Below are 10,788 nucleotides of genomic sequence, written 5' to 3'. Positions count from 1 at the left end.
TCTATGGAGGGGCCCTCACAGGTTCCGAAACCTAGAGGGTGTAGGCCCAAAGCATCTAATCGGTCAGGGAATGAACAAGAGCAACCTGCCACTGCCTCTGCTGCAGCCACAGGGGAGGCACCACGTAGAAGTACTCGTAAGCGTAAGGCGAAGCATTTGTGAGCACAAAGGGGATGCACACGGGTGTTTGACGGTTTGTCATGTTTTTTATTTATATTTGATTTTTGTTAATGGCACATTAAATATTATTATTGTCACCACTACTGCCACGTCTTGGCCATTCTTGACTGGTTTGTGTAATAGTCCCTTTCATGAGGGTCACCATGAACACCCACACTTGATGCCACCCATTGGGTCACTCCACAGTGGGTGTATGTGTAGTTGCTCGACTATTTTGTGCAGGGGCCTGTGGCGCAGCACTGTGTTGTGGAGCTCCACATGGCGGAGGTGGACGGCATGCCAGGCGAGGCTGGTGATGTTGCTCGTCCTCGGACGAAGTGATGAATGCAGCCAAGACGCCCCCCTCATCCTGACAGTGGAGTTTGATGGGGTCCACAACGTAAGTAAAAGTGTTTGCACAGCAGAGTTTAGGGTATAAATTAATAATTTTGAGTGGAAAGATAAAGGTGTTGCAGCCAAATCTTTGTCTGAAGTGACAGATTGCCCTGCTGCAATAAGTGAGGTTTTCCCCCGCCTGTCAAATAATCCTTTGCATCTCCCACTGGCTGCTAGCTGAAACACGTCTGCTTCAACAGGGAGTGTTTCCCACAGCACTGGAAACACGCTGAGGATCCTTCAAAATTTCACCCGTGCCAAAATCTCCACTCAATGAGGTCCGTCAAGTACCTCAACTGTCTGACTAACTATCTGAAGCAGCATCCCGCCGGCTTTAATTGCCGGCGGGAGTCCCGCAGTCGGGAGTTGCACGCGCACACGAACGCGTCACTGAGGAACCCGGAAGTCAGCAGGTTGGAGCCGGGCTCCGAACCCGCTCCAGGAGTTTGCCATTTTAGGAGCCCCCCACCCCCAACGCACCCGCTCGGCCATCTGAAAATCGGCCCCAATATCTCTGATAGGTTCAAGCAGGGCTGTGTACTTGCACTGAGCCTCTTTGTGACAATGTTGCAAAAGGTCTGAATGTAGATGTGCACACGGTCAAGAAAACTTCCTTTTCAACTAAAATTAGTAAGGAGCTCATTTGCCAAATCTGCCTTTACCATAAAGGAGCTTGCAATGTTTCACCTGATCCATTATGCTCATCAAATCGCAGAAACACATAACCAGTTTTGAGATACTGTACTGAAATTGGAAAAATTAAATAGCAATCAGACAATGCTAATAAAAGCACAGCTCCGTAGGGTAGAACATGCTGCTCGGATAGATGACGACAGACTTCCGAAACATGTTCTTTCCAGTGAGGTAAATATGGAAAATATTTGTTCCGAGGACAGCAGAAGCATTTTAAGCATGTATTGAAGGACAACCTGAAGCCATATTGCACTGACATAAATGACTGTGGCAGACCTAGCATATGGCATTCAATGCCAAGATATAGAGTGGATAACTTTGAAATGCAATGTTGTTAACACAGCAATAAAAATGGTTGCTGCAGAAACAGTGTCAACATCAAGAACGGTAGCAACAACCAAACAAATGTAACAGGATGTTCATATATACATTATGGGAAACCCAATGCTTTATGGATTGTTCTACAAAGTGACAAAATTCATAGAAAATTAATAATTTCCAACCCATCATCTTCATGATCAAAGGATTACTGATGGTTACATTAATGAGAGCATTGATTTAAATTGACATCGATCAAACTGAGGACTGCTCAGATTTACAAAACCATCTGAATGGAAGCACAAAACTGGAAACAAAATACACAGATAAAGCTGGATATTGTCTTTAAAAAACGAGATATAGCCATGGGCAATTTGTAACTATTAAGCCAGCCACTTTGGTATGTTACCAAGGTAAAGACTAAGGTCAGGAAGTTCCTCAGAGCTGCTCCCCTTCCGCTGGCATTACTTCGGCAGAAGTGAGGCGTAAGGCCTGTTTACGTGCGTAAATGGGCCTTTCTTAATTGAACCAATATGGGTGACACTGAGTTGCCCCAGTGTCACCAAAAGAAAACATAAAATCATTGCAACAAGTGTTCTAGAGCAACAATAATATAATAAAAAATAAACAAAAGTTCCAATTAAACTAACATGCTTAATAAAGCAACAGAAAAAACTAAAAAACACCTCAACAGTTAAATTATAATATTATTATATCAGCATCTAGAAGACACTGTTTAATCTGTGATGCCCACTGGTCACGGATGGGTATTCACTGCACTACCGGTGAAGTATTGCTGGCAGAGTGGGAGCAGCTCCAAGGAATTTCCCAGACTAAATGTTGTCAAGATCAAAACTAAATTAGAGTTTATATTGGATCCTTATATCATTCTGGGGAAATGCAATGCATAAAGTGATTTTTGAAATCTTTTCAGATGATCCACTTCAAAGACTCGAAGCTAAGAGAACTATGAGGTTCAATATTGGAAAGATTAACCTTGACATTTTTTTCTTCCCTTTTTTCATGGCACTCACTTATCCTACAGTACTTCACCAAACGGACTGCAGCGGTTCAAGAAGGCAGCTCACCGCCACCTTCTCAAGGGCAATTAGGGATGGGCAATAAATGCTGGCCTTGCCAGCGACGCCCACATCCCATGAATGAATAAAATAGTAAGTACTGTTTCATGAGTGCCAGCAGCCTTTCAGTACCTCAACAATTAGCCATACTTCACGTATAAGCCCAGACAATGAATGCAGGTCGGCTATTTGACTGCTGGGAACATCAAAGCTTAACTCAGTCGTGTCCTTAAATGACTGGCTCACTGGTGCACATTCCAATGCGGGTATCTTGGAATCATACAGCACAGAAGGAGGCCATTCAGTCCATTGTGCCTATGCCGACTCTTTAAAAGAGCTATCCAATTAGTCCCACTCCCCTGTGGGAGTAGCTGGACACTGATTAGGAGTGGTAACCCTGGTGGATTTTTCTCCACCCTAACCCAGTGATGGTGAGGCTAATTGTAGAACTCCTAGTGCCAACCTGATTGTGATGAGCTAAATCACAACAGACTAGGATTGAACATTTTTTTTAAGACTCCAGAAAATGTTTCCTTCCATTGTGACAAGGAGCTATGCACCACTAAAAGATATTACTCTTCAAATTGATAATACAGTTTTAAAGCTGTTTGAAGCTACTAGAATATTAAAAAAATAGTTGCGCTTTGTTCAATTTGTCATTTGGAGTCATTTAAAAAAAATGTTACTCCACACTGAGTTTTGGACATGAGCCTGGGCTCAAAGAAGCCACCCGAGAAGCCTAAAAATTAGTGGGCCTACAGTGAAGCACTATGATATCACTTACAGTTGACATCACTTATCACTAGGCTCAGGATTCAGGAAAATCTTTACCCTTCCTTCTGCCTAGCTTTCAGCAACCACCCTTTGTAGGTACCTGGGCCCCAGCTGATCTGCAGCAGAGGAGACCAAGGCATCAAGGCAACGTAGCATGACTGAGTCTAAGTCATGAGGGCCCAAGGAAGAGGTTAGAGAAGGCTAAAATGGCAGACCCAGAGGGAAGCAAGGCCAATTGTCAAATATATATTTTAAAGTTAACGGCAGTTAAATTGGGCTATGTAGTGCCTGTTTCTTCAGACACTACGCAGCCTTCTAAGGCCCCATAATGGCAGGCAGGAAATGCGTCATCCACCATACTGGGTAAGGACAAACAAGAGGTGTCCTTTACCCTTGCCTGAAGCAGGCATTAGGCCCGCTGCAACATTGGTTTGCCTTGAGACCACCAACCCTAAACATCGCCTAAATAAAAAAAAAGTCAAGTACTTACCATAATCACCATCCCAGTTGCCACCGTTCCCGGCTCCGAGATCCCTGACCTCTGATCTCTAGGTCCTGGACCTAACCTCTAATGTCCCTCCCCACCCCGCACTTCCCCCCCCCCCCCCGACCTCTAGGCCACCCCACTTCCTTCCCCCCGACCACCGATTGTGATCTTCCCCGGCCCTCCCCAACACATGATGCCCGTCTCTCTGGTCCTTGATGTCTCCCCCCAACCCTGAGCCTGAGAACAGAACTGTTTTAAAACCATTGGTTTAAATTATATGGTTAAGCCCCGGAATGAAGTTTAAACCCACAACCTTTTCAATCAGAGGTGAGACTGCTACCAACTGATCAAGCTGACATTATATCCTATCTGTGGATACTTTGTGAGTGATATGAGCGATGCAGGAGGTCACCACTGACCATGGCTGTCCAGGAGAGTTGAGTTACAACTATAATAATGGCTGGGCACAAAAGTTAGCTTCTACTCAAAAAAGAAAAAATCGGCATTGTGTCTGATTGATGGGTACCAACTGTGGTTAAAACTAATTTACATGAAACATGAACATGATAAGGCCACTACTGTCTTATAAGATATCCAACCTCTGCCTGCTCCACTGACAGGATTGTCTGAACCCTCTGACTTTTCCAGACTGATACTTCAACAAGAAATATAATTCAAGTGCTTGGTCTAGTTAAAGTTCGGTTAGCTTCCTGTTCACTCTATCATACCCACTCTGTTCAGAACTCCTTGCTTAAGTATCACACTCAATCTAATTAGGCTGACTGATCAGAACAACACAAATTACATCAGTGGCACTCATTCATGTCTTTGTTGCCTCCAGACTCCTTTTCTCCAATGCATTTCCTGATGGTGTCCAGAGCTTAACCCTACACAAACTCCAACTCGTCCACTAAGTACCAATCAGACCTATCCTCACCAACTTCCATTGGTGCCCTGTTCTCCCAGTGTATTCATTTCAAACTCCTCAACTTTAGTTACAAATCCCTCCATTGATCTTGCTTCAATCTGCGGCTTTCTGCAGCACTATGCTCTCTACCCTCTGCTTTTCCAACTCCAAGGGCAATTGTAATTTCTATTGCTACCCCAGCTGACAGCAGCTAACTCAACACAGACTGGGGATTAAACCTGAAACCACTGCTGATATATGTGGCCCAGCTAATCACTGGAGATCGGGAAACCTGATTTTGATCAGGGCCACTTACAGTAAAATGAAAGCAAAATACTGTGGATGCTGGAAATCTGAAATAACAATAGAAAATGCTGGAAATACTCAACGGGTCAGGCAGCATCTGTGGAGAGAGAAACAGAGTTGATGTTTCAGGTTGATGACCTTTCGTCAGAACTGGAAGAAGTTAGAGATTTAATTCTTTAAAGTTCATTGGAACAGTGTAGGAGGCAGAGGACAGAGAAGTCAGTGTGATCCTGAGCTTCCAGACCCACTCCCACTCTGACCTCGGTCTCCTACACTGTTCCATTGAAGCTTGAGGAACAGCCCCTCATCTTTCGATTAGGCTCTTTATAACCCTCCGGACTCAACATTGATTTCAATAACTTCAGAGCATAACCAATGCTCCCATTTTTTTGGACAGCGGGTGCTGATGTAATGGTTCTGCTGTTGCCATTCACACCTCCTCTAGACCCATTTTTTGATTTTTTTTGAAAGCAAAATACTGCGGATGCTGCAAATCTGAAATAAAAACAGAAAATGCTGGAGAAGCTCAGCAAGTTAGGCAGCATCCGTGGAGAAACAGAGTTAATGTTTCAGGTCAAAGTTCTGACAAAAGATCTTCGACCTGAAACGTTAAGTCTGTTTCTTTCTCCACAGATGCTGCCTGACTTGCTGAGCTTTTCCAGCATTTTCTGTTTTTATTTTTGTTTTTTTTACTTGTCCCATTACCACCCCCCTTTGCCTTGCACCATCATCCCTTTTGTCATTTAATCACTCCTGCACTCCACCCTATCACAGGCCTTTCTTTTTGTTCTTTTCACCCCTCCTCCTTCCCTATCTGTTCCCTGCCTCTGTACTTGCTTAAAAACTGTAAAATCTCTAACTTCTTCCAGTTCTGATGAAAGGTCATCGACCTGAAAAGTTAACTCTGTTTCTCTCTCCACAGATGCTGCCTGACCTGCTGAGTATTTCCAGCATTTTCTGTTTTTATTTCACTTATTTACCGTGATTGACCAACTCAAAATGTATTATGTGGGATTGCAGGATTTTAATGGGTACCTTCCCTACACTACAAGTGACTATCCTTCAAAAGTAATTGGCTGTAAAAGGACCTGAGGATGTGAAATGAGTTATATAAGAACATAAGAAATAGGAGCAGGAGTCGGCCATCCGGCCCTTCGAGCCTGCTCCGCCATTCTACAAGATCATGGCTGATCTTCTACCTCAACACCATTTTCCTGCACCATCCCCATATCCCTTGATGCCTTTAATATCTAGAAATCTATCGATCTCTGTTTTGAATGTACTCAATGACTAAGCCTCCACAGCCCTCTGGGGTAGAGAATTCTAAAGATTCACCACCCTCTGAGTGAAGAAATTTCTCATCTCAGTCCGAAATGGCCTACCCCTTATTCTGAGACTGTAAGCCCCAGTTCTAGATTCCCCAGCCAGGGAAAACATCCTCCTTTCATCTACTCTGTCGAACCCTGAAAGAATTTTGTATGTTTCAATGAGATCACCTCTCATTCTTCTAAACTCTAGAGAATACAGGCCTAGTCTACGCAATCTCTCCTCATACGACAATCCCGCCATCCCTGGAATCAGTCTGGTGAACCTTCGTTGAACTCCCTCTATGTCAAGTATATCCTTTCTTAGGTAAGGAGTCGGACAACACCAGGTTATAGTCCAACAGCTTTATTTGAAATCACAAGCTTTCGGAGCTTTGCTCCCTCGTCAGGTGAGGGAAACCAAAATTGTACACAAAACTCCAGGTGCAGTCTAAGGCCCCACATAATTGCAGTAAGACATCCTTACTCCTGTACTCAAATCCTCGAGTAATAAAGTGCAAGTTCTTTCTTCTTTAGTGACTGAATTCCATTGTTCTACCCATTTTTCAGTGAAAGCTGCAAATCACCGACCTTGTTTGTATTTTTAAAAAAAGAGTGGGACTGATAGAAACCCATTTAAAACGTGAGGATCTGTGTTTGTTCTTTTAAGGGCATAGCATATCTAAGCAGGTGAGTGACATTTTAAAACCAAAATGAGCAACAGTCCAGACCAAACCCTTGGCAGGTATGAGCCAGGGTCGGAAGAACGCCTGCGCAGTATGATGCCCAGTGAGGTGGGGGAGGGGGGCGCGGGAACGAGGAGTGACCGTTAATTTTACCGTTAACCTCACCTTACAAGCGCAGGAGCGCCACCCTCGCGCGGCGGGTGGCCGAGTGACAGCGAGCGACGGTGATAGGCGGGGAGGGGTGCGCTCGTGCCGGCCTGCTCGCGCCGTGAGCGCGCGGGACGGACTGATTGGCTGGCTAGGCAGTTAGTGGGCGTGGCCAACCCCGATCTGGCGCCGCCCCTGGCTGAGGTGCTCACTATTTGGCAGCTGCACGGGTGCTTGGAGCGGGCAGAGTGCTTTTTGTATACAGGAGTATTCGTGGGGCAGAGTTAGTGACAGCGCTGGTGTAAATACGCACGGTCGTCTATTTAGCGTCGTCGTCATCATCGGTGTGATTGGGGAGGGGGAGTTAAAAAAAAAGACAGCGACATCTTTCTTGTCTTGTAGTGTTTTTTGGTGTGTATAAGAGATTGCCGAACGACGGTAGTAGGCAGCAGCTGTGAGACTCCCATCATTATTGTTACCACCACCCTCCCCATCACCATAGACACCAAGAGCTACACTGCGAGAAAGACTTGAGAGGAGGGATTCAAATCACAGGCAACAATCATTGAAAGAAACACACAGATAAACATAACTACTGTACTTCCACTTCGCAATTTAAAAAGAAAAGAAACCGGCAGGTGCGTATTGGAGTGCATTTGAAAATTATCCTTTTCACAGTCTTTTGTTGCTCTTATTTTTTAGCATTCACATATGTTCTGTGCATTTCATAGTTTTAGTATATTAATATCTAAGATCTGTAACTACATATATATATATAATATTTAAACCCAATGCTTGGTCTGTAAAGGAGAGATTTAAAAAAAACAAGTCATAATTCATGATTGTGCATTTACTAAAAGTGATGTTTATTCCTCTGCAAAATATATTTTATGGCCGAAATTATTTTTTTTGAAAGATTTATAACCTGCACAATCATGGGTTTAACTAATTTTGTTTAGCAATAAAATACAATACTGAGTTTTGTTTTAAAATGTATGTGTTGGAAAAGTCTTGCTTTTGTACAGCGTCCCCTTATATAGAGCCGCCTGACATTTCCTAACGGGTTTTAAATGCTGTTTTTTTTACATATATGAAAAATTAGAAATGCCGACCTGCATTTTTTTTCAATTAAGGAAAAATTATTTTGCATTCACTCAACGCTGGCCGGGCCTGTAGGAGTAGTACAGGCCGCGGAGATTTTGCTAAAAAGAAATAATGAAATATACAAAGTAAAATCCTTGCAAAGCATTTTCCTTTTTAATTATTACTAATGTATCTTTGAGCTGACGGTGATGAGAAATGTGCCATCACGGTATCGGCTTTTTTTTAAGCAAGCGCTTTTTATTTTGGCTTGTGGGGGGTGCTGAATCCGCTCTTGTCTCTCTGATCCTCTCCCCATCTGCTGCTGGGTGACTTTTCACCGTGGGATATTTCAGGGTCTATTGCAAATCCCATGTTTTTACATTTTTTAAAAAAAAACTTTCCCTCCTCCCAGAAAGTGCGTTGTTTTATTTGTTTTATTACCCACCTCCGGATTTGTAAAGTTCAGAGTTTTCAACATTGAATTTGGAATAAGATTTCTCTGATCAGAAGTGAGACAGATTGCAACGAGAACCCCTTTTATTTTTAAGAATGACAGATGTCCGAATGGGTTATATTTTAAAACCAGAATGAGTAATTCTTCATAGGTTAGAAAGTTGTTTAGGAACAGTTTTTGAGTTAGCATTAATGAACCTGTTGTGGCAATTTAAGAACTTTTTAGCAAAAATGGGGAACCTTGTTGGAATAAGTACACTTTTTTTCCCGTGATTGTTTGTTGAATGATTATTTAAATGCTGTTGTAGATTTCATGATTTGAAAACTTGGGGTGCAACCTCTATCTCCTGCCAGGATGATTAATGTTTTGTTGGCCAGTTGCTGTAAATGTCACCTGGATGAATAATGTGTTGCATCTTATTTAATTTGGATTCTCACTGTATTTCAGTCAGTAGAGTAGGACATTTTTCTAGGATGCTCTGGAAGAAATTTCAGAGACAGTTGTGAAGAGCACTTAGCCAAGTGCATAAATGGCTCTAATCTGTGTTCAGCACATGAAAACAGCTTGAGTTTCATTTTACAATCTGTAACAGTTATCTAAGCAGATGCACACAAGTTTGGTCAGTGGATTTTAAAGAATGGAATTGTATCTCTAACCTCCCCTTCCTCTTTAATGTCCTTAAATTCTTATTCATCCCTGAAAGAAACTTCATACCCATCTTCTACCACTCCTTGTTTGAATTCTTTCTGTTCTGTCCTGTTCACACTAAAGGTCTGCCCTGGTCAAAGTCACCAAACGATGTGAGTACTACCCCTATTCATCCCCCTTCAACTTCTGTCTGCCTTTCAAAACAGCTGATAATTACTTCTTCCATGATCTGTTCAAATTGTGATTCCATTCCTATCTGCCTCAATGCAGTCAGTATATCTTTCTTCGCTCTGTATTGCCCACATAGTCACTCCTTACAACCATTAAAGTTGAAAACAAGGAAAGATGTCATTTGGTCCATCATATATGTACTCACTCTTTCCGAGAGCAATCCAAAACTAACTGCATTGCCTTGTGCTCTTTCTGTAGCTTTGTATCTTCCACTGCTTCAAATATTTACTCAGTTTTCCCTTAAAAGAGTTCTCCTCACTGAAATTTTTAAGTTGATGACCCTTTGTCACTCCCCAACCACTGGAAATGTTTTTTAAATATATGCACTTGATCTAAACCCTTCCTAATTCTAAAAACCTGCATTGAACCTCCTCTAACAACAGTAGTAGGGAAAATGCTAGTGTACTATAAAGGATGTGATAACAGGGCACTTAGAAAATATCAATGGGATTAGACAAAGTCAATGTGGATTTATGAAAGGGAAATCATGTTTCACAAACCTACTGGAGTTTTTTGAGGATGCAACTGATAGAAAAGATAAGGGAGAACCAGTGAATGTGGTTTATTTGGATTTTCAGAAGGCCTTTGATAAAGTCCCACACAAGAGGTTAGTGTTTTTTTTATTCGTTCATGGGATGTGGGCATCGCTGGTGAGGCTGGCATTTTTATTGCCCATCCTTAATTGCCCTTGAGAAGGTGGTGGTGAGCCGCCTTCTTGAACCGCTGCAGTCCGTGTGGTGAAGGTTCTCCCACAGTGCTGTTAGGAAGGGAGTTCCAGGATTTTGACCCAGCGACGATGAAGGAACGGCGATATATTTCCAAGTCGGGATGGTGTGTGACTTGGAGGGAAACGTGCAGGTGGTGTTGTTCCCATGTGCCTGCTGCTCTTGTCCTTCTAGGTGGTAGAGGTCCCGGGTTTGGGAGGTGCTGTCGAAGAAGCCTTGGCGAGTTGCTGCAGTTCATCCTATGGATGGTACACACTGCAGCCACAGTGCGCCGGTGGTGAAGGGCGTGAATGTTTAGGGTGGTGGATGGGGTGCCAATCAAGTGGGCTGCTTTGTCCTGGATGGTGTCGAGCATCTTGAATGTTGTTGGCGCTGCTCTCATTCAGGCAAG

At 43.1% G+C, this 10,788-nt stretch overlaps 1 protein-coding gene across 1 annotated transcript in view; it reads left to right on the top strand.

Annotated features, from left to right (window-relative positions):
- The first annotated feature begins 7,543 nt into the window (after positions 1–7,543).
- Positions 7,544–10,788, top strand: part of ctnna2 (catenin (cadherin-associated protein), alpha 2) — a 1,371,619-nt gene continuing 1,368,374 nt past the window's right edge. Inside the window, exon 1 of the mRNA XM_067981945.1 lies at positions 7,544–7,894. The gene's annotated coding sequence lies outside the window, so the exon portion shown is untranslated. The remainder of the gene's footprint in view (positions 7,895–10,788) is intronic.

This window comes from Heptranchias perlo, chromosome 1 (genome assembly GCF_035084215.1).
Source record: "Heptranchias perlo isolate sHepPer1 chromosome 1, sHepPer1.hap1, whole genome shotgun sequence".
NCBI classification, from domain to species: domain Eukaryota; kingdom Metazoa; phylum Chordata; class Chondrichthyes; order Hexanchiformes; family Hexanchidae; genus Heptranchias; species Heptranchias perlo.
The sequence above is the reverse complement of the archived record's forward strand: the minus strand, read 5'-3'. Positions and strand labels throughout refer to the sequence as shown.